At 49.4% G+C, this 27,850-nt stretch overlaps 1 long non-coding RNA gene across 1 annotated transcript; it reads left to right on the top strand.

Moving 5' to 3' along the window:
* LOC136611949 (uncharacterized) lies at positions 1 to 27,850 on the top strand. The gene is made up of 3 exons (XR_010790329.1): positions 1 to 82; positions 18,863 to 18,963; positions 27,781 to 27,850. It is a non-coding gene; the product is annotated as an uncharacterized lncRNA (long non-coding RNA).

The raw sequence follows: 27,850 nt of genomic DNA, 5'->3' as shown, positions 1-27,850 counted from the left end.
GAAGCCTCTGAGTTTACCTCTCCAGCTGCTGCTGTCACATGGAGGAGAAGTGGACCGAGCCCTGGGGAAAGTGTATATATGTGTGTGTGTATCTGTCTGCCTGTCTCCTTCCTTTATCTATCTATCTATCTATCTATCTATCTATCTATCTATCTATCTATCTCATATCTATCTATCTCATATCTATCTATCCCGGGTATAAGTTATACATCTCCCTGGATTTACTGTATTCATTTGCACCCTTTACACACAATCAAAAAACGCATGAAAACCGCATGCGGTTATTAATAGTGTCTGCAGCTTAAGGGTGACTGCCCACTACAGTTTTTTTCACGGCGAAATTCGCAGCCTTTTATTTTTTTGTAGGGGTCTATGAGACTTGTTATGTTAAAATAGCGATCGCGCAAAATCGCAATTTACCGTGAAATCGCGATTTTGCGCGATCGTGATTTTAACATTACAAGTCCCATAGACCCCTGCAGAAAAAAAAAAACGCTGCGAATTTCGCTGTGAAAAAAAACTGTAGTGGGCAGTCACCCTAATACCGTACGCGGTCTTTAAATACTGCATGCAGGTTTTTTATGTGTCTTAATTGTGGTTCTAATGTGCAACAAATACATGACCCGCCTGAGGCCGTTCTCACACGTGTTCAGAAAATGCAGCTTGTAATCGTGGCATTTTTACCGGAATTTCAAGCAGCGTTTTCGAACACAGGTTACAGCATTTGACAGCGCTTTTTAATGCACCCCATTATTGTGATGGGTGATAACGTGTGTTAAAAAGCATGAAAACCCAAAAATAGAACAGACAGTTCGTGAAAATCACAGCGTTAGAAACACTGTTTTCGAGCGCAAATTTGAGTAACCTCATTAAAATCTATGGGAGTGTTGAACCGCGGTTAGTACGGCGCTCAGGGCGCTGTGCTAATAGCGGTAAAAAGAGGTGTGTGTGAGAGTAGCCTGCGGGGCTACAAACAAATCTTCATGTAGTGCAGGAAATGCATCATGTTTGGAAAGATTACGCCAAGGGGGCAGATCATGTATGCAGCGCGATATGGGTATGGGTACGGGAAACTGTGGGGTGGAGGCCCAAGGGGGGGCCCGAGCTGAACTTTTGCACCCGGGCCCCTGAGCCTTTAGGTACGCCCCTGGGTCCATCGGGTGCCATTAGGGTTTGACGTGTGCATCTGGCACTTCTAGATTTACCATTGCTCAACTCCTAGCTGGAAAATGAAGCCCCAAAGCACTGGTGTGAACTCTGCCTTAGGGGAACCTTTCACACAAGTAGAAGATTTTTGCAATACTCCTCTAAAGACGCAGAAAATTCTGCATTCCCCACGTACATGTATAGGTTATAAAGAGGAAATCTGTAGCAGCAGATTAAGCTGCAGCCTAAATGGACAGAAAAATTAAAAATGTTCCAAGATCCAGAAAAGTTACGCTGTGCTAGGTACATAGCAAGGGCTTGGAGTTCACAAGAGGCCATGGAGGTAAAGTTCTGCCCCTTTACCGGGCATGTCTTGTGACTCACCACTCTGCCTGTAGCTGGTAATTATAAAGATGAGCCTTGATAATGTTCCACAATGTTTACAACTAGATGATAATGGTGTTTGGTACGAGATGGCGGAGGCATTTCTTTTTATAACATTACATTAATATCACCTACGCTTTAGCTGAGTTGTGTGCACTTTGCTGAACCCCTTTGACAAAAGGAGATTTTTGTGCTCCAACACTGATGGCGTATTTCTGTGTTGTCAGTGGCAGTCTGATCCCTGTCACCACCATGAGCAGAAAAACAATGACTCTTTCAGTGCAGTATCTGACACAGTGCCACTCTCTGCCATGTTGCTATGTCCGGTACCGCAGCTCAGCCGTATTGTTGCAGTACCTGACACGTGCAAGAATTATGCTGTGATGGTTACTGCAGGGTTTCGGTGGCCCTGCTACTGAACTAGGCCCCCTTTTTTTTTCCTGATCAGGGTAAGAGTGTCGGCCTGACCCCACCGACCACACATGAAGCACATTGAAGAGCGTATGCCACCAGTGGCGTGGTTTGTATGAAGCTGGCCCTGAAACTGAGCCTGCTCCATATACCGTGGGTGCCAGCTGCCTTTGACAGCTGACACCTGCCCACAATCGCTGCGATCGGAGATAACTCAGACCTTAGCTATTAACCATTTAGATGCCACTGTTAAATCTAAACAACCCAACAAAGGAAGTGAGCCCTCTCTGGCTCTCAAATGGCTACCCGTGCAATGAGATCATAGGGTGGTGTTCTGATGTCATGACAGACCAGGCCCCCAGCATTGCCATGCATTTTTGTCTATTAACCCCGTAGTGACGAAGCCTGTTTGCGCCTTAGTGACGGAGCCAAATTCTGGAAATCTGACATGTGTCACTGAACATATCATAATTCTGTAAAGGTTTTGCATATCCAAGTAATTCTGACATTGTTTTTTCACTACATTTTGTACTTCATTTAGGTGGTAAAAATAGACTGTTAGAACTTGTATATATTTATTTAAAGTGCCAGTATTGGGAACATTTTGAAAAAATTTTAATTTTTTCACATTTTCAACTGTAATATCTCAAATATGTGCAAACATACTGTACAAATATTTGCTAAGATATATTTTTCCATCTGTGTACTTTATTCTGGACGCACGTCTGAAAAACTTTTCTTTCTTTTTTTTTTAACTATTTAGGAGACGTACAAATTTAACATTACTTTTCAGCATTTTAAGGAACACTTTGTTTTCCTACACCAAGCCAAGATTGTAAAGGCTCATAGGTGTCAGAATGATAAATACCCCCACAAATGACCCCATTTTAAAAACTACACCCCTTAATATATTTACTGAGTGGTGTCCTGAGTATTGACCCCACAGTTTTTTCAGGAATTAAAGGGGTTCTGTCATTAAAAACAAAAAAATATATATTTACCTATTGCTTCCCAGAAAACCTTACCTCTCCTCTTCTCCTCCCAAATCTTCTCCTGAATCCTCTTGACACTTGGGTCACGTGACGTGCAGCTGCCTGATTTAGCTGGATCCGGTGATGTAACGTACATTGCACTACATTCTGCTTCCTGCAGGTCAATGTACGCATACATCACTAGTGACCTAGCGTTCATTGCCCAGGCAGGAAATGCGGAATGCACGGCTGGTGTTCCTTATGCCACGGGTAGTAGTGGGTGTACACCACTGTTAGGCTGCTTGACAGCCAGGTGACGCCCCCACTTCCTCATTGGCTGGGCACCAGGCACATTGATAGGGGGTTACCGAAAGGCACAGGGGAGAAGGCACAGCAGAGGAGCTTCAGAGCGGGAGTCCAATGGCCTAACGGCGCCGGAGCATCAAGGGACAAGGCAGAGCAGTGGCCCAGCAGCAGAGGCTCCTGCAACACAGGGGAGCTTCAGAGCGGGAGTCCTTCAGCGCCAGAGCATCAGGGGAGAAGGCAGAGCAGTGGCGCAACAGAGGAGGCTCACATGGGGACCTTCACAGCGGGGGAACGATACAGCCGGAGGAGTGGGCCAACAGCGGAGGCTACAGCGCCGTAGGGGAGCGTGACAACAGGGGACGGAGAGCGAGGATCAGCAGGGCAGATTGGCCAGCATTGCTTGTGATCTGCGGCATCGGCAGCAGGGGCCGTGGCGGCAGCGCTCGTGGGGTGTGGTTTACACACGGACGCCTAACACGAAGTGTTGGCGTTACCTGGCTGTCAAACAGCCTAGCACTGGTGTACACCCACCACTTCCGTTGGTGTCAAGGTACACAAGTACCGGCAGTCTGTACGAGTGCGCACAGGCGAGACCACGGTGCGAGCACACCCGCGAGAGAAAGAGAGCTACGTACGTGCATGGGCTACACCGGGATCTGGCGCTTGCCCACTCGCCACCAATAGAAATGTATTCCTGACATTTTTGTCAGGCAGAATACATTTCTATTAGCTATTGGAAAAACAAGCTTGTCCTGCCACCTGTGTTTTTTGTTTTTATTGCCGTCCATCCACCCCTTTGCAAAAAAAATCTTACGGCCTTTTAAATGTATACGTGTATGTATATATATATATATATGTGTGTGTGTGTGTGTGTATGTATGTATGTATGTATGTATGTATATATATATATATGTGCATATATATGTGTGTGTGTGTGTATGTATGTGTATATATATATATATATATATATATATATATATATATATATATATATGTATGTGTGTGTGTGCGCGCGCATGCAGGTATATATGTATGCGTCTATACATATTCCTTATTAGAAATAGTATTTGTCACCGAAGGAAACCATTAAACTTAAAATATAACCTCTATTAAATAATGATTAAAATACTTTTTAGTGCGTGTAAAAACCAATACGTGGGTGATATTAGTCCCCCCACTAAATATACACTTAATGAGAACAGTATATTTTGACTCTTCCTGTCTTTTAGGTTTAACACCAAACTTTATTCAATTACTGCAGTTTAATTACCAGCATATGAATGAAGATGTGAGGCCATACCAGGTGTTATACAACTTGTCACTCTGGAATTTTATTATTCTTGTGTCCATTCATATACGGATATATATATATGGACATGATCTAATATATATGTCCTCGTCCTCAATAGCATATATATTGTGTCAGTTACACCTAAGCAGACATGTGTCCCCGGATCTCCTTCTGTTACTTCTCAGGATCACCATATCACTTTAATTGATCTCATTAAGTGTTAAAAGATGCAAAAAGGCTTAACTACAATATAAAGCCAGATATCTAGTTCTCATGCTCTATATGTCAGCTGCCAATACCCAAAGTATTATACAACTGGCAGCTTCCAGCCTTAATTTGTCCAGCACCACACCTAATCGTGTCAGATTGATGCACTATCAGCGACTGACGCTGGATCTTTTGCGCCTTAGTGACGGAGCCAAATTTTGGAAAACTGACATGCGTCGTTCAATGTAGCATAACTCCGTAAAGGCTTTACATATCCAAGTGATTCTGACATTGTTTTTCGCCACATGTTGTACTTCATTTAGGTGGTAAAAAGAGACCGATATAATTTGTGTATATTTATTAAAAGTACCAATATTGGAAAAATGTTGAAAAAATTGTCATTTTTTTCACATTTTCAACCGTAATATCTGAAATATGTTCAAACATACTGTACAAATTTTTGATAAGATATATATTTCCATCTGCTTACTTTATTCTGAATGCACACTTGAAAAACTTTTGTGTTTTTTTTTAACCATTTAGAGGACGTACAAATTTAACATTACTTTTCAGCATTTTGAGGAGCACTTTGTTTTCCTGCACCAAGCCAAGTTTGCAAAAGCTCATGAGTGTCAGAATAATAGATACTCCCACAAATGACCCAATTTTAAAAACTACACCCCTTAATGTAATCACTGAGGGGTGTCATGAGTATTTTGACGCTACCAGTTTTTTTCAGGAATTAATTAAATTTAGAGGAGAAAAAATAAAATGTCATATTTTTGCAAATATGTCATTTTAAAGACATATTTTTTTCCTATAGTGCCCATGAAAATGAGGATTTACACCCCAAAATGGATACCCCTGTTTCTCCCGTGTTCAGAAACATACCCATTGTGGCCCTGATCTTATGTCTGGATGCACAACGGGGCCCAAAACGAAAGGCGTAGTCAGTGGTTTTCAGAACATAAATCTTCCTTGAAGGCGTTTTAGGCCCCATAGCACATTTGTAGAGCTCTTGAGCGGCCAAAACCAAAGAGAACCCCCACAAGTGACCCCATTTTGAAAACTAGACCCCTTAACGAATTTATCTAGGGGTGTACTGCCCATTTTGACCCAACAGTTTTTGAATGAATTCAAGCAAAGCAAAAGGAAAAAATTGTGATTTTGTTTTTTTTTTGTCAATTCTGTCATTTTAAAAACAGCTTTTGTTGTACAACACCCACATGAATGAAGACTTTCACCCCAAAATAGATACCCCTATTTTCCCTGTGTTCAGAAACATACCCCTGGTGGCCCTAATCTACCTAAAGGACACATGGCTAGGCCTATAATGGAAGGAGCACCCGTTGGATTTCAGGGTACAACGGAATAAATTCCAGGCCCCATTGCCCACTTGCAGAGCCATTGAGCGTCCAAAACGATAAAGAACCCCCATAAATGACCCCATTTTAAAAACTAGACCCCTTAACAAATTCATCTAGGGGTGTACTGCGTATTTTGACCCCACAGTATTTGAATAAATCTAAGCAAAGCAGAAGGAAAAAATTACGATTTTCATTTTTTTGGCAATTTTGTCAAATTAAAAAGTTTTTTTTGTACAGTGTACATAGGAATGAAGACCTTCACCTCAAAATGGAAACCCTCATTTGTCCCGTGTTCAAAAACATACCCCTTGTGGCCCTAATCTACTTACAGGAAACATGGCAAGGCCTATAATGGAGGGAACACCCGTTGGATTTCAGGGCACAACTGAATAAATTCCAGGACCCATTGCCCACTTGTACGGAATAAAAATTGACACCTTAAAAAATCCCCCCCCCCCCCCCCCCCACACACACACTCCGCGCCCTTTTCGGCGTTCCCCAAATCTTAGATAAAAGTAATAATATGAACTGTGTAGTATTTCCAAAGACAGGGATAATTACAGAGGCTGGTTGGGATGGGTACAAGGGGCAATAAAACCGTGTATCCCCCCTCCTCTCATGCTTTTTGGGGGTATTTCGTGACCTCAGTAGCGGGTATGGGGTGTAAAAAGTGGCGCTCTGTGAGTCTCTGTAATCTTGCGGAGATGCGGCGGTCTCACACAGATGGCGCTCAACAAGCTGCTCCTGGAACTGCATGAAGGCGAACGTTCCCGGGGCTTCTTGTAAATTGCGTATTACAGGTAGCAGTCTGAATAACACCGGGCTTACGCAGCCGTAGGTAGAATCCGCTTGCGGAGGCCTGCAGAGGATTCCAGCTGTGAGCCCGGCTGTGACCCTGCGTACGGCCGTGTAATGTACTGCGCATAACTGCCTACTCACACAGACGGTCATGCGCAGTATATATATTTTTTTTGTTTGTATTTCCCGCACTGTCGCTTAGCGGTGACGCTGGTACCCGCAGCCCGTACACAACATAGTTGCATAGGGGCTGCGGGTATATCCGTGACCATGGAGCACAATGGGCTCTATGTTGCGGATATCCGCAGTAAAATAGAACATGCTGCGTTCTCTTTTCTGTGAATAGATTACACAATTCTAACCCAGTAATGTAAGCGGAATTATGTAATCCAATCCGATTGATCTGTGTATTACTGCATCGGTGAGGGGAGATGAATCTTCACCTATTTTTTATTTTTACATGAACGCCATTATCCATTGGATAATGGCGAACACGTGATCAGGAACCGATCACCGCGGCCCTTCCTGAAATCTCCAGGCTCTCGGCTAAGTTTTGTAGGCAGGAGCAGGGAGATTTTAAATTACCACAGCTTTTGCACATGCACCTGCCATTTTGGCGACATGCGCGTGCGCAGAAGCTGGGGTAAGGTCCGTGGATAAATCCGCGGGCCTTAGGTACGTCATTTCATCCTCCCTCATGGATATGATCCGTGGGGGGAGAAGAAACGCAAGTCTTTTTAACTTTTTGAAACTTTTTTTTTACTTTTTACACTTTTTTTCTTTACTATACATGATCACTGTCATCCCTTGGATGGCAGTGATCATGCCCCCAGTGACATGCCTCTGCTCCTGGCTACACATGGCAGCCAGGATCAGAGGGATTTTAAATTTCCCGGGGCTCGAGCCCCTCTGTGCACGCGCCCGATGTCAATCATCGGGCGCGCATGCGCAGAAGGGGACTCTGGTCCCAGAAGACCGGGACACCGCTGAGGACCGGGGGTGAGTATTTTCACCTCCCCTCATGGATCTGATCCATGAGGGGAGGTAAAACTTTTCTTTTTAAAAAAAACTTTTTAAACTTTTTCGCGATTGCCGCTATCCAATGGATAGCGGCGATTGCGGGCCCGGGGACTGCTCACAGCGGTCCCCGGTAACACCTCCTGGTTCCCGGCTACCTTCAGGAGCCGGGAGCCAGGAGATTTTAAATTTGCCGGGGGCTCTCGGCCTTCTGCGCATGCGCGTGATGTCATTTTCTGGCGCGCATGCGCAGAAGGCCTGCGGCGGGTCCGGGAGGACCTGATCTCCGGGGGACCCCGCCGACAAGCCAGGTGAGTATTTTCAGCTGCCCTGATGGATCCGATCCATCAGGGCAGCTGAATATCTTACTTTTTACACCTTTTTATTTACTTTTTTGCAATCGCAATGCCGGGGGGGACTGCCCGCATCCTGGGATGACAGCTCCATGCTGTCGGCTACCTGCGGGCACCGGCAGCATGGAGCTGGCACGTCCTCAGGCAAGTGGGCATTAATCCAAAGAGGATGCATAAAACTACGTCCTTTAGGGTTAAAGCCCACTTACTGAGGACGTAGTTTCCCAATGGGGCGGTCGTTAAGGGGTTAAGTTTCTATTGCCAACAGTGATGGCTAACTTCTTAAGGGGGCTAGATCTAACTAATCTGCATTCCCCCCCCCCCCCCATCGACGCGTTTCTGTAGCTATTGTAGATAATGCTACGTCATCAGGATGGTTACATGTTTGTGATATTACAGACAGATCTGAACAGCCACCTGATCTGTGGCCGTTAGAGCATAGATGGTCAGTGGTTGGCCTTGTGAGGCTTAAATAGCCAGTTCCACACCTTCCTCCTCTGGAGGCTTGTCTCCACCGCTCCAATCAGCGTACGGCACTGTCTTTCCCCGTCCGTCTGGGTATCACGATGTTTCGTGATCTCGCGCATGCGCACAGCCGCTCGGAGCCGCCGCCATATATATGTATATGCAAACATACATTTAGGAGGCCATAAGATTTTTTTAAATAAATATCTAGTATATATATATGTGTGTGTGTGTGTGTGTGTGTGTGTGTGTATGTATGTGTATATATATATATATATATATATATATATATAACTATCTGCGTATCTCTCTCTATCTGCGTCTCGCTACGGCTACCCATCTCTCTGCTTGTGTATCTACATGCATATACATACATATATCTCTACCTATCTGTGTGTGTATGTATGTATATATTATACACATACATACATATGCAAGTACATCACAATGCATTGTTCTCACAAAGCGCACAGCACTCGCATATTTGCCTTGCGCTATATTGGTCTGAGGTACTTGGGCTGAAATAGTATAAAATCAGAGGTAATGAATGTAACATCACCAAAGACATAAAGCAATATTTTGCCCTCTATTGTCAGCATGCTATTATCCTGTCCCCCAAGTGTCAATGCATAATGCATCCCAAGTGGCAGCGTGCCCGCCCGTATCACATCTTGTATCCAAGCAAGAGGCGGTACAACAGGGTACTAGGGCCTCCATCCCCGCCCATATTACATCTTGTATCCAAGCTAGAGGTGGTACAACAGGGTACTAGAGCCTCCATACCCCCCATATCACATCTTGTATCCAAGTTAGAAGCGGTACAACAGGATACTAGAGCCTCCATGCCCGCCCATATCACATCTTGTATCCAAGCTAGAGGTGGTACAACAGGGTACTAGAGCCTCCATACCCCCCATATCACATCTTGTATCCAAGTTAGAAGCGGTACAACAGGATACTAGAGCCTCCATGCCCACCTATATGACATCTTATATCCAAGCTAGAGGCGGTACAACAGGGTATTAGAGCCTCCATGCCCGCCCATATCACATCTTGTATCCAAGCTAGAGGTGGTACAACAGGGTACTAGAGCCTCCATGCCCACCTATATCACATCTTGCATCCAAGCTAGAGGTGGTACATCAGGGTACTAGAGCTTCCATGCCCCCCGTATCACATATTGTATCGAAGCTAGAGGCGGTACAACAGGACATACATACATACAATAAGACCTGCTTTACATAGATGTAAGTGCAATTGCACACACTGTTTTGCACGTTTTTATCTCTGAGGGCAGCCGTACACAGGTGTAAGTGCATGTATGCTCTCTATTACATGTCCTATGCAGTGTGTGTGTGTGTATGTGTATATATATATATATATATATATATATATATATATATATATATCCATATGCATCTTGATATATATACGCATAGATAAATTTATATATACATACACGCATACAATACATTGCATGGGAAATATGCAAAGAGGGAAAAAGACCCAGGTATGTGTTTCCTGTTTTTACCATGTGGAGTGACTACTGTGAGTGTTTGCTGTGAGTGATTATTGTGAGGGGCTACTGTGAGATTGTAAGGAAGAGCTGGACGCCCTTGGGAAATGTTGGGTGTTCGGGGACAGAGGCAAAGAGAAACACTGGCAGGTTTTGGTAGACTTCAGGCAATTCACTGAATGGGTGGAAGTAGCTTTGTGAGGGCGGAAGTGGGAGATGACCTTTTAGCAGGAGGGGCTGAACATGTAAACAGAGCATGGAGGTGAAAAATGGAGCCCAGGTAATTACTACTTCTGAATGTATGTGTTGTTGACAACAGCCTGTGCCGGCAGGGCAGATTTATTGGAAAAAAATACAGATTGTATTGACAGAACCCCTTTAATACAATATAGAGGAGAACAAATAACATTTCATATTTTTGCAAATATGTCATTTTAAAGACATATTTTTTTCTATGGTGCACATGAAAATGAGGATTGGCACCCCAAAATGGATACCCCTGTTTGTCCTGGGTTCAGAAATATACCCATTGTGGCTCTAATATTATGTGTCTATGCACAACGGGGCCCAAAATGAAAGGAGTAGTCAGTGTATTTCAGAGAAGAAATTTTGCTTAAAGGCCTTTTAGGCCCCATAGCACACTTGTAGAGCTCTTGAGTGGCCAAAACCATAACCCCCCCCCCCCCCCCCCCCCACACACACACACACACAAATGACCCCATTTTGAAAACTAGACCCCTTAACGAATTTATCTAGGGGTTTACTGCCCATTTGGACCCCACAGTTTTTGAATGAATTCAAGCAAAGCAGAAGTAAAAAGTTGTGATTTTTTTTGGCAATTCTGACAATTTAAAAACAGGTTTTTTTAACAGCACACATATGAATGAAGACTTGCGCCCCAAAATGGATACCCCTGTTTCTCCCGTGTTCAGAGGCATACCCATTGTGGCCCTAATCTTATGTCTGGAAGCACAAAGGGGCCCAAAATGAAAGTAATAGTCGGTGGCTTTCAGAACAGACATTTTGCATTAAGGGGTTTTAGGCCCTATTGCCCACTTGTAGACCCCTTGAGCTGCCAAAACCATAGAGAACCCCCACAAACGATCCTATTTTAAAAACTAGACCCCTTAACGAATTCATCTATGGGTGTACTGCATACTGTGACCCCACAGTATTTGAATGAATCTAAGCAAAGCAGAAGGAAAAAATTGCGATCTTCATTGTTTTAGCAATTCTGTCAATTTATAAACTGTTTTTTTTTGTACAGTGTACATGGGAATGAAGATGTTCACCCCAAAATGGATCCCCCTGTTTGTCCCATGTTCAGAAACATACCCATTGTGGCCCTAATCTACTTATAGGACACATGGCTAGACCTATAATGGAGGGAACACCCGTTGGATTGCAGGGCACAACTGAATAAATTCCAGGCCCCACTGCTTACTTGTGCGGAAAAAAAAAATTGACTCCCTAAAAATAATCCCCCCGCACACACACACACCTCGCACCCTTTTTGGCCTTCCCCAACTCTTAGATAAAAGTAATAATGTAAACTGTGTGTTTTTTTTCGAAGACAGGGGTAATTACTGGGGCCTGGTTGGGATGGGTACATGGGGCAATAAAATCTGGTATCCCCCCTCCTATCATCCTTTTTGGTGGGTATTTCTTGACATCAGCGACAGGGATGGGGTGTAAAAAGTGGCGCTCTCACTGAGGTGCAGCGGTCTCAGTAAGAAGCCATTCAACACTCTGCTCCTGGAAGTGCAGGAAGGCGAGTGTTCCCGGGGCTTCTTGTAAATTACGGATTGCAGGTAGCGATCTGAATAACGCCGGGTTCACACGGCCGTACGTGGAATCTGCTTGCGGAAGCGCGCAGCGGATCGCAGCTGTGAGCCCGGCTGTGGTGCTACATACGGACGCATAATGTACTGGGCATAACTGCCCACTCGCACCTTTTTTTGTTTGTATTTCCCGCACCGTCACTTAGTGATGACCCGGGTACCCGCAGCCCGTACACAATGTAATTACGTATGGGCTGTGGGTATATCTGCGACCATGGAGTACAATAGGCTCTATGCTGCGGATATCCACGGTAAAATAGAACCTGCTGCGTTCTGATTTCTGTGAGTAGATTACGTAATTCTAACCCGCTAATGGAGCGGAACTGTGTAATCCAATGCAATTGATTTGCGTATTATGCGGATCAGATGCATATGGAATCCGTAATTCCTATCAGGTCATGTGAGACCGGCCTGAGGTAAATCACTATCTTTTTATAATGTGACTGGGGACCGCTCACTGCTCCAGGCCTTCTGGCGAACGTTGGTCGCCGGGAGCAGGGAGATTTTATGTTTCCTGGGCTCCCCGCCTCCTGCGCATGTGTCCGCATTTTGCCAGAGGTCGCATGCACAGAATTTAGGAAAGGTCAACGGAGGAGGAACGCCTCTGGTAAAATGGTTCATCTCCTCTCACCGATTGCATCGGTGAGGGGAGATGAAACTTCAAACTTTTTTTTTCTACTTTTACGTAATCGCCATTATCCATTGGATAACAGCGAACACGTGACCAGGAACCGCTCAATGCGGCCGCCCGTGAAAGCTCCAGGCTCTCGGCTAAGTTTTGTAGCCAAGAGCAGGAAGATTTTAAATTACCCTGGCAATCCACGGCTTTTGCGCATGCGACTGGCGTTTTGGCGACGGACGCGTGCGCAGAACCTGGGGTAAGGTCCGCGGATAACTCCGGGGGCCTTAGGTACGTTATTTCCTCCTCCCTAACGGATATGATCCATGAGGGGAAATGAAACGTAAGCTTTTTAAACTTTTCTTTTACTTTTTCAAACTTTCTTTTTTTTTTTTTTTACACCTTTTTTTAACTTTAAATGATCGCTGTTATAACAGTGATCACGTCCCAGGTGACATCTCTCTGCTCTTGGCTACACATGGTAGCCAGGAGCAGAGGGATTTTAAATTTCCCGGGGCCTGAGTCCCTCTGTGCACGCGCCTGATGATTGACGTCAGGTGCGCATGCACAGAAGGGGACTTCAGGTCCTGGGACATCGCGGAGGACCCCGGGTGAGTATTTTCACCTCCCCTCATGGATCCGATCCATGAGGGGAGGTGAAACTAACTTTTTTTCAGCTTTTTAAAGCCCGAGATGGCAGCTCCATGCTGTCAGCTACCTGCGGGCACCGACAGCATGGAGCTGTCACGTCCTCAGCCAAGAGGGCTTTAATCCAAAGAGGATGCATGCTTTTATGTCCTCTAGGATTAAAGCCCACTTAGCTAGGACGTAAAAAGGCAATGGGGCTGTCACTAAAGTGTTAAGATGTGCCTGTGGCAGGGCTTAATAGAATGCTTGCAGAGTACAATATACAGTGAAACTGAAGTATTGCAATATACTGTATAAGCGATCAATGATCACCACTATTAAAATTTATACTCATTGTCCAAAAAAATCCCTTTCCTAGAAGAAGTTGTTAGAATTGAATGAAACCTTACAAGTGTGATTGTAATGTTGATATAAGTGAATGCTTACAATATCAGAGCAAAAGGATAATTTATTGCAGAAAACTGAAAGCTTGAAGGGAGGCTCTAGTACCCTGTTGTACCGCCTCTAGCTTGTATGTAAGATGTGATACGGGCGGGCATGGAGGCTCAAGTATCCTGTTGTAGTGCCTCTAGCTTGGATATAAGATGTGATACGGGCAGGCATGGAGGTTCTAGTACCTTGTTGTACCACCTCTAGCTTGGATGCAAGATGTGATACGAGCCGGCATAGAGGCCTTAGTACACTTTTCTACCACCTCGTGCTTGGATGTAAGATGTGAGATGGGTGGGCATGGAGGCTCTAGTTCCCTGTTGCACCACCTCTAGCTTGGATGCAAGATGTGATACGGGCGGGCATGGAGGCTCTAGTACCCTGTTGTACCACCTCTAGCTTGGATGCAAGATGGAATACGGTTGGGCATGGAGGCTCTAGTACCCTGTTGTACTGCCTCTAGCTTGGATACAAGATGTGATAAAAGCGAGCATGGAGGTTCTAGTACCTTTTTGTACCACCTCTAGCTTGGATGCAAGATGTGATACGGTTGGGCATGGAGGCTCTAGTACCCTGTTGTACCCCCTCTAACTTGAATGTAAGATGTGATACGGGCAGGCATGGAGGCTCTAGTACCCTGTTGTACCCCCTCTAACTTGAATGTAAGATGTGATACGGGCAGGCATGGAGGCTCTAGTACCCTGTTGTACCACCTCTAATTTGGATGTAAGATGTGATAAGGGCGGGCATGGAGGCTCTAGTACCCTGTTGTACCAGCTCTAGCTTGGATGCAAGATGTGATACGGGCGGGCTTGGAGGCTCTAGTACCCTGTTGTACCACCTCTAGATTGGATGCAAGATGTCGTACGGTTGGGCATGGAGGCTCTAGTACACTGTTGTACCCCCTCTAGCTTGAATGTAAGATGTAATAGGAGCAGGCATGGAGGGTCTAGTACCCTGTTGTACCACCTCTAACCTGGATGTAAGATGTGATACGGGAGGGCATGGAGGCTCTAGTACCCTTTTGTACAACCTCTAGTTTGGATGCAAGATGTGATGTGGGTGGGCATGGAGACATACAGGTTCTGTATGGTATCCTGCAGCATATAGGTCCACATTTGCTGTAACTGAGCCTCTAGATCGTGGAAACTCATGGGTTGTTGAAGTTGGCATTCCAGATGGTTCCAAACATGTTCTATTGGCGATAAGTCTGTTGATCGGGCAGACCACAGAAGTGTGGCAATGTTGGGGTATTCCGGTGACACCCTTGCTGTGTGCGGCCAAGTAATATCCTGCTGGAAAGTGCTTCTCGGAAGCCCTATCATGAGAGGAACACATGTGGCTGCAGATGTCCTGAACATATCGCCGAGCTGTCATTGTACCTCGTACCACTACTAGGGCTGACTGAGTATTGTATGCAATGTCCCCCAGACCATCACACCAGCAGTGGTGCACTGTGCCGATACACAATAGGGCAGTGTGCCGATACACTGCAAAGGCAGGATTGAGGAGCTCATCCCTAGGTCTCCAGACATGGACACGGCGTCGTCAGTGCCCAAACTAAAGCTGGATTTTACGCTGAAGACAATCTGGTACCACTCTGTAGTAGTCCAGTGTCACTGTGCATGACACCACTGCAAACGGCGGGTGGATGACAAAGGCAGTACACATAATGGGTGCCATCAGCAAAGTGGCTAGTAAAGGTTTCGACAAAAGACACAGTGGCCTGTAATGACGGTGCCACCTGTCTCTGGATGGCAGCCAGTGATACAGTTGGAGCTGCTCATGCTTGTCAGATGATCAAACAATCTTTTATACTGGTGGTCTGTCGAGGGCATCCTGGGCCCGGTTGCCTTGTGTGCATTCCCTCATGCATCCACTGGTCCTAACACCTCCTAACAGTCTGGTCAGAAGAGCCCAGGTGGCGGGCAATTTATCAATACGACCATCCATGTTCTCACATTCCATTAATGCACTCCCTCTGAACCTCTGTTAACTGGGCAAAATCTCTTTGAGGCGTCTAGTGGTCAACAAGCTCTACACAAGAGGAAAAAGAGGTCCAATACATACAAGTAGCCTCTGAGAGCCTTTTTATAGGCCAAGGGTGGAACCACTTTTAGGGCCTCAGGTGGCAAGACCATTCATCTAATCATGCCACCACTATAATCATTTGCATATCGGCCTGAGATATAACTGCATGACGAGTTTTGCAGCAAAACAACAATTCTAGGTGCTTGAAATTTTTTTGACAAAGAGTGTATTATTCATCCCGCACGGTGAACATCGTCAGAAAAAAAGACATCATACCAAAATTGCACTTTTTTTTTACAACGATATACGATGTCTCTCTCTGCAGGGGGAAGAGGCTGGAAGAGTCGGGAGCAGTGCTCTGAGCTCCCGCCCCCTCTCTGCCTCCCCTCCACCCCCTCTCTGCCCCTCTGTACTATTTGCAATGAGAGGAGACGGGGCGGGGCTAAGTTCCGCGAATTAGCCCCCTCCCGCCTCTCCTCATTGAAAATAGTGCAGGGGGGTGGAGAGGAGGCAGAGAGGGGGCGGGAGCTCAGAGCACTGCTCCTGGCTCTTCCAGCCTCCTCCCCCTGCAGAGAGAGACGCCGTATATCGGCCGGCGTGAAAACCCAGCCGATATACGGTCGTCTGAATGCACCCGCATCTCCAAGAAAAAATGTTAGAAAAAGTTTAAAAAAAGATTCAAATCCAAACAACCTCCAAAATGGTGTCAAAAGAAACTGCAACTCCTGCTCCAAAAAAAGCCTCGACACAACCCCATCGATAGAAAAATAAAAAAAGGGATGGTGGTCAGAAGATGGTGACAGAAAGCAATTTCCTTCTTTATAAAGTATATATTTTTTAAAAGTAGTACAAAAAAACTAGATACATTCGGTATTGTAATTCTACCGACAGAATAAGGCTACATGTCATTTTTGCTGCAAGGTTTTTTACTGTAAAAACAAGACTCCCCCCACCCCCCACCTCCACTTCCACCCCCCAAAAAAAGAATTTTTTTTCCATTTCAGTCTACTTAGAAATTTGTAAAAGTTTTTCAGTACATTATATGATAGATAAAATGACACTATTGAAAAATACAATTTGTCCTGCAAAAAACAATCCTCAGGTGGCTATGTTGGCGGACAAATAAATAAGTTGTGACTTTTATGTAAGTGGGGAGGAAAAAACTAAAGTGTAATAAAGAAAAGATGGCCGTTAAAAAAACACTTTAAGGCCGCGCTCAGAAAGCCGTAGGCGGAAACCTGCAGGGGTTAACAGCTGTGAGCCCGTCCGTGACCCTGTGTATGGCTACATATGGCGGCGAAAGTATCTGATAGTATTTATAGAGGTACTCTATCTGATTCTATCTAGCACTATTTAAGGGGGCACTCTGATACTATTTATAAAGACACACTATCTAGCACTATTTATGGGGCCCTCTGATACTATTTATAGAGGCACTCTATCTGATACTATTTATGGGGCCCTCTGATACTATTTATAGAGGCACTCTATCTGATACTATTTATAGAGACACTCTATCTAGCACTATTTATAGAGGCACTCTATTTGATACTATTTATGGGGGCACTCTATGTGCCACTATGCGGGCATTCCATCTGGCACTATTTATGGGGGCACTGAGTTCAAAATCCGCTCATGGTCTCTTTCAGGCTCCACAGGTACTACAACAACCAGCATGCTCACCTCACTACTCAGTCCCCTTATATCCTCGTGTAATACATTTCTCACTGTCCCCTCATTTCTCCAGGTGTCACATTCATCAGCTTCCTCTCATCTCCATGTGTGACACATTTATTAGGGTATGTTCACAGGATGGATTCCGCCTGTAAGGCTGGGTTCACACAGGGCGGATTTGCCGCGGAATTTAGCCGCGGCGAGTCCGCCTGCGGCCGCTAATCCCGGGATTAGCCAGCCATGTGGACGAGATTTCTCAGAAATCTCGTCCACACGGGACGGCCAATCTGCTGCGGTAAGTCAGGCTGGAACCGGGTTTCAGTATATGCAGCATGTCTATTTATCTTTTCTTTCCGCTGCGGCCGCGCTCTCCTCTATGGGAGCGCCGGCCGCAGCAGAAGAGTGAGAGGCCGAGCCGCTTCAAAGCCGCCGCAGCTTTTTCCGTGGCGGTTCTCCCGGCAGAAGTCTCGCGGTTTTTGCTGCGGCCAAACCGCGGGATTTCCGGTGGGACTACGCCGTGTGAACCCAGTCTAAACCTGCTGCTGATTTGCTGCGGCTTTTGCTCTGGATCAGTAGGTGGATTTAGCTCTGTTAAACCCTTAACAGCACAGGACGTAAATTGACATCATGGCAGTTTGGTACTTAACGCACCAGGACATAAACTTACATCATGTGGACGGAGCAGGATCAGAAGCAGAGCCCACGCCATCTTACAGCCGCAGCAACAACTGAGATCAATGAGAATATTTATCTCTGCTTTTAACCCCCTAAATGCCGCAATCTATGACGATCATGGCATCCAAAGGGTTTACCGAGGGAGAGGGTCTCGGACCACACAATGTAATTAGATTTGCAAAGATGTGGGAGGCATATTTTTGTTTGGATAGCTATGTAATCTGGGCAAAAATTAATATATGGGATAGGCTGTTCAAACAAGGTGTTGTCCGTATAGGTGTCTAATTACTGCAAGCATTGTATGCAACTAGAAATGAGTTGGAGAATAATTGAATTGTGGAGTTGCTGATGTTTTGTTCTGTTTTGTTATGCATATGATGAACATCGATTTTATATTTGCTGTCTTATATGTTTTGTAGTAACACAGGAAGGTGTTTTTTGGTCTGGGTCTCTTTTGGGCGCAGGAGATCCGAGCCATACACACATTCTTTCTGAAAATGAAGGGGTTAATCAACAGGTGATATCCTAATAGCAATTGTTTTTAAGGAAGGGAACTGCATTATGGGAGTGAGGTGATCAAGATCTGGGAGATCGAAACCCCTCCTCCAGGAATATGTGGTAGCCTGGTTGTATGAAGCACTAATTGTATAAAGCAGAAGAATGTTACTTTCACACATCTAAACTCCTGTCTTATATGCTGTTTATGATCCAAGGAGCCTCCAGGATCGAGTGGCACTGGATGGAAGGTTTCTCTCTGCTGAAAGGAGGATACTAACTAAAGACAAGACGGGAGCGGGCACGACCTGTTGTAAAGGTGAGGGACTTTTTCCTATTGATTGCCTCTTTGTTAGGCTAGTTTCACACAGGAGAGAGCGATATTGCCCTCGGCCATCCATGTGAAAGCCCCAGTGATGCAAGGCGTTTTCATGTGATGAACGGAATCCCCCACCGCAGCTGTCGCAGCCACGGCATGGGATCGTAGAGTTCTCCCATTGCTTTCAATGAAGCTGTGGCTGGTGCTGCTAGTATGACCCTGGTGTCACGGAGGAGTACTAGTGAGTGCAGAGGGCAGAGACTGAGCAGGGCAGAGACTGCTGATGGGGCTGTGCTGCTAGTATGACCCTGCTGTCACGGGGGAGGCTTTTGGGTTGCGGGGATGAGTTGTTTACTTATATTGCTGTGAGAAATGTCCCCTCTGTACAGCCAGATAATATACTACAACATAGAGGAACCTCTGTTGTACTGTATACCTTCTCAGGATATGGAAACACTGTGGAAATGCTGTGGATTCCCCATTGCAGAGTTTATTGTGAAAAGTCTGCAGCGTTTTATAGAACCAGGAATGTGGATGAGACCAAAGAAATGAGACTAAAGGAAACCCATTTCATTCCCACAGCACCGTATACTGAGTTATGGCGCTGTTAGTACTTGTGACAGGGAGCTGGGTGATGTATTTTTTTAGACACTCCCACGATGCCCCCTCTGAAGACGATGCATGGCACTCTTTTTAGAGTCCTGTGCATGCATGCGTAACTAAAAGTTCAGAGGCCCAGGTGCAAAAGTTCAGCTCGGGCCCCCATCATACCTAGACCCATACCCAAATCATGGTGCCTGTTCTATTTTTGCATTTTCACGTTTTTTTAATGCACCTCCTCACCCATCGTAATGATGGGGTGTATTAAAAAACGCTGTACAATGCATTCAAAAATGCTGCTCGAAATTGCGGTAAAAATGCTACGATTTCAAGATGCATTTTCTGAACGCATGTCTAAGAGTGGGTTCATGCTTTTTGTTGCACTTTTGAACCACAATTAAGAAAAATGCATTAAAAAACTGCATGCAGTATTCAAAGACCACAAACGTTTTTAAGAAACTGCATACACTATTAAAAACCGCATGTGTGTTTGATCCATTTTTAATTGTGTGTAAAGTGTACAATTATATACAGTATATACAGGGAGATGTGTAACGTATACCAGCAGTAGAGAGAGATAGCAGAGAGATGGATAGACAGATAAATTCATATATACTCTGGGACCCGGACCACCTCTCTTGGTGAGAAGAGCAGCATGGTACACGGACGCCGTACAGCAGCAGCCAGGAGCAGCAGGATAATGAGTCATCATTGATGACATCATCTTGCTACGCTCTGCTTCAGCGTCCTCTCCGGCTGCGTGATTAGTGCAGCGCAGCTGACAGTGCGACCAGCCGTTAATGCACTGAATGTGCATTTGTTTATGGTGGCATCTGGGCCCCCTTAGTGCAGTGGCCAAGTCACCATTGTGACCCCTGATGGTACACCAGTAATCCCATAGAAGTCTATTGGAAAACATGTGTATGGGACTTATCACTGGATCGTGGGAATCAATGAATATCAAAAAAATAAATCACCTGACTCCTTGTCAAGTCACCTAATGGCGACATAACATAGTTTATGGTGCGGTGGGGACGTGACATGTTCTCTTTATATTCCTGCTTGCCGTGCATAAAATAATGTATTACAAAAGTAATGTGTACTCCCTTCTCCTGGGTTCGTGGAGCTCCAGCGTCACATCCTTCAGTTTTTTACTTCCTTTTTTTTTTGTTTTTGGCATGTTGACCTAGAATTTAAAAAACAAAACTCTGCCAACCCCTTGAATGAAGGATGGGGGAAAGAGACATGTACTTCATGCAAATCCATGCAGTATCAAAGCATCTACATGCAAATTTTGCCCACCCACTGACTAGGCCAAATCTGCATCCGGATCCGCTGCACGTGAATGGCAGAATAGCATGTGGATTCCATACAAGTCTATCATTTCACAATGGAATCCGCCGTTTGCTTTCCCATGTCACTGATTTGTTGCTTATTTTGTTGCATATTCATATCCACGTCAACTTCTGCACCACTGACAGATTTTGATGCAGATCTGCAGCAGACTTAACCCCTTCAATTGAGACTTGGCAATTAACGGGCTAGCAGGGATCCCAAGTAGCAGATCCCAGCCAATCAAGTATTGATAACCTATCCTGTGGATAGGCCATCAATAGTAAAAGTTTTGAACAGCTTTCAAAAAATGGTATTCCCATCTGTGCTTTGCATGGCCAAGATGCGAAAACATAGAAGCTTTGTTCTGAGCACCAGTGAAAAAAGAGAACTGAGTGCAGGGCTGTTTTTGTAGATCTCATTGAAATAAATGGCTGCTAAGGAACGGCATAGCCCAGCACACTACACTGTTATAAATATTCTAGGAGTTAAGGGAACAGCATAGTAGACTGTGTTATGCTGTTTCCGTAGCTTCCCTTTTCTTCAATGAGAGCTACGGAAACAGCGCTGGGCTGAACTCTCGACATAACCTGTAGGATGTGGCCAGTAGCAATGGCAGTGGTTCCCCCTTTAAGTACTTGCCTAGCACTGAATGACAATATGCCTTCACACCATCGTTCATCTTGCAGAATCTTGCTTTGAGGCCTGCCAGAGTGTATCTCCTCAGCTCAGAGCTTAGTAGGCCCCTAGTTCAAAGTAGGAACCAGGTCAGACGCTACTACTGAAAGTATGTGTAGATAGACTTAAAAACAGCATACATTGTAGTAAACAACAGGTGTTTATTTGTTAGCTAAATCAGCGATACATTTACAAAACTTGGCACAGTTTCAAATATTTTTGGAATGCTGGCTTTACTAAACAACACTGCCTGCCAACATTCGTAAGAAAAAATAGTCTCTTAAAGTATGGGACGGCCTCTGTGCTGGCTGGAGCGGGGCGAGGCTCTGTGCTGGCTGGAGCGGGGCGAGGCTCTGTGCTGGCTGGAGCGGGGCGAGGCTCTGTGCTGGCTGGAGCGGGGCGAGGCTCTGTGCTGGCTGGAGCGGGGCGAGGCTCTGTGCTGGCTGGAGCGGGGCGAGGCTCTGTGCTGGCTGGAGCGGGGCGAGGCTCTGTGCTGGCTGGAGCGGGGCGAGGCTCTGTGCTGGCTGGAGCTGGGCGAGGCTCTGTACTGGCTGGAGCGAGGCGAGGCTCTGTGCTGGCTGGAGCGGGGCGAGGCTCTGTACTGGCTGGAGCGAGGCGAGGCTCTGTGCTGGCTCGAGCGGGCCGGGCCTCTGTCTTGGGTGGAGCGGGCCGGGCCTCTGTGCTGGCTGGAGCGGGGTGGGCCTCTGTCTTGGCTGGAGCATGGCTGCCAATCCTGTCTCTGCAAAGAAAAAGAAATAAGTGAATAGATCGATCAATTTTTCAAACAAGTGTCCCGCGTAGGGCCTCTCGGCCGGTCTGTCCCGCGTAGGGCCTCTCGGCCGGTCTGTCCCGCGTAGGGCCTCTCGGCCGGTCTGTCCCGCGTAGGGCCTCTCGGCCGGTCTGTCCCGCGTAGGGCCTCTCGGCCGGTCTGTCCCGCGTAGGGCCTCTCGGCCGGTCTGTCCCGCGTAGGGCCTCTCGGCCGGTCTGTCCCGCGTAGGGCCTCTCGGCCGGTCTGTCCCGCGTAGGGCCTCTCGGCCGGTCTGTCCCGCGTAGGGCCTCTCGGCCGGTCTGTCCCGCGTAGGGCCTCTCGGCCGGTCTGTCCCGCGTAGGGCCTCTCGGCCGGTCTGTCCCGCGTAGGGCCTCTCGGCCGGTCTGTCCCGCGTAGGGCCTCTCGGCCGGTCTGTCCCGCGTAGGGCCTCTCGGCCGGTCTGTCCCGCGTAGGGCCTCTCGGCCGGTCTGTCCCGCGTAGGGCCTCTCGGCCGGTCTGTCCCGCGTAGGGCCTCTCGGCCGGTCTGTCCCGCGTAGGGCCTCTCGGCCGGTCTGTCCCGCGTAGGGCCTCTCGGCCGGTCTGTCCCGCGTAGGGCCTCTCGGCCGGTCTGTCCCGCGTAGGGCCTCTCGGCCGGTCTGTCCCGCGTAGGGCCTCTCGGCCGGTCTGTCCCGCGTAGGGCCTCTCGGCCGGTCTGTCCCGCGTAGGGCCTCTCGGCCGGTCTGTCCCGCGTAGGGCCTCTCGGCCGGTCTGTCCCGCGTAGGGCCTCTCGGCCGGTCTGTCCCGCGTAGGGCCTCTCGGCCGGTCTGTCCCGCGTAGGGCCTCTCGGCCGGTCTGTCCCGCGTAGGGCCTCTCGGCCGGTCTGTCCCGCGTAGGGCCTCTCGGCCGGTCTGTCCCGCGTAGGGCCTCTCGGCCGGTCTGTCCCGCGTAGGGCCTCTCGGCCGGTCTGTCCCGCGTAGGGCCTCTCGGCCGGTCTGTCCCGCGTAGGGCCTCTCGGCCGGTCTGTCCCGCGTAGGGCCTCTCGGCCGGTCTGTCCCGCGTAGGGCCTCTCGGCCGGTCTGTCCCGCGTAGGGCCTCTCGGCCGGTCTGTCCCGCGTAGGGCCTCTCGGCCGGTCTGTCCCGCGTAGGGCCTCTCGGCCGGTCTGTCCCGCGTAGGGCCTCTCGGCCGGTCTGTCCCGCGTAGGGCCTCTCGGCCGGTCTGTCCCGCGTAGGGCCTCTCGGCCGGTCTGTCCCGCGTAGGGCCTCTCGGCCGGTCTGTCCCGCGTAGGGCCTCTCGGCCGGTCTGTCCCGCGTAGGGCCTCTCGGCCGGTCTGTCCCGCGTAGGGCCTCTCGGCCGGTCTGTCCCGCGTAGGGCCTCTCGGCCGGTCTGTCCCGCGTAGGGCCTCTCGGCCGGTCTGTCCCGCGTAGGGCCTCTCGGCCGGTCTGTCCCGCGTAGGGCCTCTCGGCCGGTCTGTCCCGCGTAGGGCCTCTCGGCCGGTCTGTCCCGCGTAGGGCCTCTCGGCCGGTCTGTCCCGCGTAGGGCCTCTCGGCCGGTCTGTCCCGCGTAGGGCCTCTCGGCCGGTCTGTCCCGCGTAGGGCCTCTCGGCCGGTCTGTCCCGCGTAGGGCCTCTCGGCCGGTCTGTCCCGCGTAGGGCCTCTCGGCCGGTCTGTCCCGCGTAGGGCCTCTCGGCCGGTCTGTCCCGCGTAGGGCCTCTCGGCCGGTCTGTCCCGCGTAGGGCCTCTCGGCCGGTCTGTCCCGCGTAGGGCCTCTCGGCCGGTCTGTCCCGCGTAGGGCCTCTCGGCCGGTCTGTCCCGCGTAGGGCCTCTCGGCCGGTCTGTCCCGCGTAGGGCCTCTCGGCCGGTCTGTCCCGCGTAGGGCCTCTCGGCCGGTCTGTCCCGCGTAGGGCCTCTCGGCCGGTCTGTCCCGCGTAGGGCCTCTCGGCCGGTCTGTCCCGCGTAGGGCCTCTCGGCCGGTCTGTCCCGCGTAGGGCCTCTCGGCCGGTCTGTCCCGCGTAGGGCCTCTCGGCCGGTCTGTCCCGCGTAGGGCCTCTCGGCCGGTCTGTCCCGCGTAGGGCCTCTCGGCCGGTCTGTCCCGCGTAGGGCCTCTCGGCCGGTCTGTCCCGCGTAGGGCCTCTCGGCCGGTCTGTCCCGCGTAGGGCCTCTCGGCCGGTCTGTCCCGCGTAGGGCCTCTCGGCCGGTCTGTCCCGCGTAGGGCCTCTCGGCCGGTCTGTCCCGCGTAGGGCCTCTCGGCCGGTCTGTCCCGCGTAGGGCCTCTCGGCCGGTCTGTCCCGCGTAGGGCCTCTCGGCCGGTCTGTCCCGCGTAGGGCCTCTCGGCCGGTCTGTCCCGCGTAGGGCCTCTCGGCCGGTCTGTCCCGCGTAGGGCCTCTCGGCCGGTCTGTCCCGCGTAGGGCCTCTCGGCCGGTCTGTCCCGCGTAGGGCCTCTCGGCCGGTCTGTCCCGCGTAGGGCCTCTCGGCCGGTCTGTCCCGCGTAGGGCCTCTCGGCCGGTCTGTCCCGCGTAGGGCCTCTCGGCCGGTCTGTCCCGCGTAGGGCCTCTCGGCCGGTCTGTCCCGCGTAGGGCCTCTCGGCCGGTCTGTCCCGCGTAGGGCCTCTCGGCCGGTCTGTCCCGCGTAGGGCCTCTCGGCCGGTCTGTCCCGCGTAGGGCCTCTCGGCCGGTCTGTCCCGCGTAGGGCCTCTCGGCCGGTCTGTCCCGCGTAGGGCCTCTCGGCCGGTCTGTCCCGCGTAGGGCCTCTCGGCCGGTCTGTCCCGCGTAGGGCCTCTCGGCCGGTCTGTCCCGCGTAGGGCCTCTCGGCCGGTCTGTCCCGCGTAGGGCCTCTCGGCCGGTCTGTCCCGCGTAGGGCCTCTCGGCCGGTCTGTCCCGCGTAGGGCCTCTCGGCCGGTCTGTCCCGCGTAGGGCCTCTCGGCCGGTCTGTCCCGCGTAGGGCCTCTCGGCCGGTCTGTCCCGCGTAGGGCCTCTCGGCCGGTCTGTCCCGCGTAGGGCCTCTCGGCCGGTCTGTCCCGCGTAGGGCCTCTCGGCCGGTCTGTCCCGCGTAGGGCCTCTCGGCCGGTCTGTCCCGCGTAGGGCCTCTCGGCCGGTCTGTCCCGCGTAGGGCCTCTCGGCCGGTCTGTCCCGCGTAGGGCCTCTCGGCCGGTCTGTCCCGCGTAGGGCCTCTCGGCCGGTCTGTCCCGCGTAGGGCCTCTCGGCCGGTCTGTCCCGCGTAGGGCCTCTCGGCCGGTCTGTCCCGCGTAGGGCCTCTCGGCCGGTCTGTCCCGCGTAGGGCCTCTCGGCCGGTCTGTCCCGCGTAGGGCCTCTCGGCCGGTCTGTCCCGCGTAGGGCCTCTCGGCCGGTCTGTCCCGCGTAGGGCCTCTCGGCCGGTCTGTCCCGCGTAGGGCCTCTCGGCCGGTCTGTCCCGCGTAGGGCCTCTCGGCCGGTCTGTCCCGCGTAGGGCCTCTCGGCCGGTCTGTCCCGCGTAGGGCCTCTCGGCCGGTCTGTCCCGCGTAGGGCCTCTCGGCCGGTCTGTCCCGCGTAGGGCCTCTCGGCCGGTCTGTCCCGCGTAGGGCCTCTCGGCCGGTCTGTCCCGCGTAGGGCCTCTCGGCCGGTCTGTCCCGCGTAGGGCCTCTCGGCCGGTCTGTCCCGCGTAGGGCCTCTCGGCCGGTCTGTCCCGCGTAGGGCCTCTCGGCCGGTCTGTCCCGCGTAGGGCCTCTCGGATTTTTTTGAACAAATGGGTGTTAAGGTTTATAGCAGTGAAAAAGAACGAGGATCAGCGCCTACTCACACTAAACGATTTTCAAAAACGTGATATACTTTTGAGTACTCACCTGGTGCTCGGCCAAAACTCCTACCCAGGAGATTGACCGGCACCTTGTATCCGAGCTGGCTTGTAGCGTCCCTGGAGTCCCGAATCCGATCACCGGAGAGCATCGCTGGGGTTACAGCCGTGATCGCTGTTTGCATAACCTCTCGTTTTCCAAAGAAAAATTTCCCCTGCGCTCGTGGGTTCCAGCAACAATAAAGGACTCAGGCGATATGCCTGAAGAGAGCGGGTTATCCCGCAGAAACGTGTAGCAACAAAGGAATAAACCATTTAAAGTTACCTACGGACATTGAGTCCTTTATTGTTGCTGGAACCCACGAGCGCAGGGGATATTTTTCTTTGGAATACGAAAGGTTTATAGCAGGTGAGAGATGAAGGTGTCCTTTAACTTGGTGCTCGGCCAAAACTCCTACCCAGGAGATTGACCGGCACCTTGTATCCGAGCTGGCTTGTAGCGTCCCTGGAGTCCCGAATCCGATCACCGGAGAGCATCGCTGGGGTTACAGCCGTGATCGGGCTGTTTGCATAACCTCTCGTTTTCCAAAGAAAAATTTCCCCTGCGCTCGTGGGTTCCAGTAACAATAAAGGACTCAGGCGATATGCCTGAAGAGAGCGGGTTATCCCGCAGAAACGTGTAGCAACAAAGGAATAAACCATTTAAAGTTACCTACGGACATTGAGTCCTTTATTGTTGCTGGAACCCACGAGCGCAGGGGAAATTTTTCTTTGGAATACGAAAGGTTGTAGCAGGTGAGAGATGAAGGTGTCCTTTAACTCTTCTGTTACTTGGCAAATCCTTAAATTTCACCATATTCACAGTATACCCATACATAACTCCTTCCAATTCTCTACCATCGCCAGACAATACCCAGTATATTGACCTGTCAAGATAGTGAAGTAACTTATGTAGAACAATGCCATGTGGATGGCGCGGATTTAGAAGCTGTGCCTGCGCAACCTTGCAGCGGGAGTTGGCTGTTACCGATAGCCAGCCTCCTGCTGTAATACCCGAGATCAGTGAACATTGGTCTGCGCTTTTAACCATCTGCATGCTGCCATCTATGTAGATGGCGGCATGTAAACGGTTCACAGAGGGAGGATGCTCCCTTGTGACATCATCGGACACTCTTGATGTAATCACGGAAGGTTGCAATGACAACAGAATGCCAAACATTGGTGTCCTAGCTTATTGTTACCTATGATCGCTATTACAAGTGATAAAGTGATAAATGTATCATGTAATTTATGCTGCATGATTAACACGCTAAAACAATCTGTGGCAGAATTGCTGTGTTTTCTCTCACTGCTCTCAAAAAATAATTAAAGATTTACAATGTAGCATAAGTACCCAGCAATTGTACCAATAAAAACTACAGTTCGCCTCATTAAAAACAAGCCCTCATACAGCCAAGTCAACTGAAAAATTATAAAGTTATGGCTTTTGAAAAGTGGAGATGAAAATCTCCCAAAAACTGCTGCGTCCTCGTGCCCAAAGAACAAGGATTAGGTGAATGAGATCCCCCCTCTCTTGTCACATGCTCCTTCCTCTCCTGACGGCTGCAGTAGTGGAACCATGTTGGCACATGCACACTGTGCAAATTCAGTAATAAAACCTTAAATTAATGAACTGTGTTTTGTTTTTTTTTGAGGGACAATACAGAAGTCAGAAAAATAGCACCCAGTTTTTGTGAACTGTTCATGACTCCATAGACTGTTGGC

The sequence above is a fragment of the Eleutherodactylus coqui genome, chromosome 1 (assembly GCF_035609145.1).
Source record: "Eleutherodactylus coqui strain aEleCoq1 chromosome 1, aEleCoq1.hap1, whole genome shotgun sequence".
In the NCBI taxonomy this organism is placed as follows: domain Eukaryota; kingdom Metazoa; phylum Chordata; class Amphibia; order Anura; family Eleutherodactylidae; genus Eleutherodactylus; species Eleutherodactylus coqui.
This window is presented reverse-complemented; position numbering and strand designations above follow the sequence as displayed.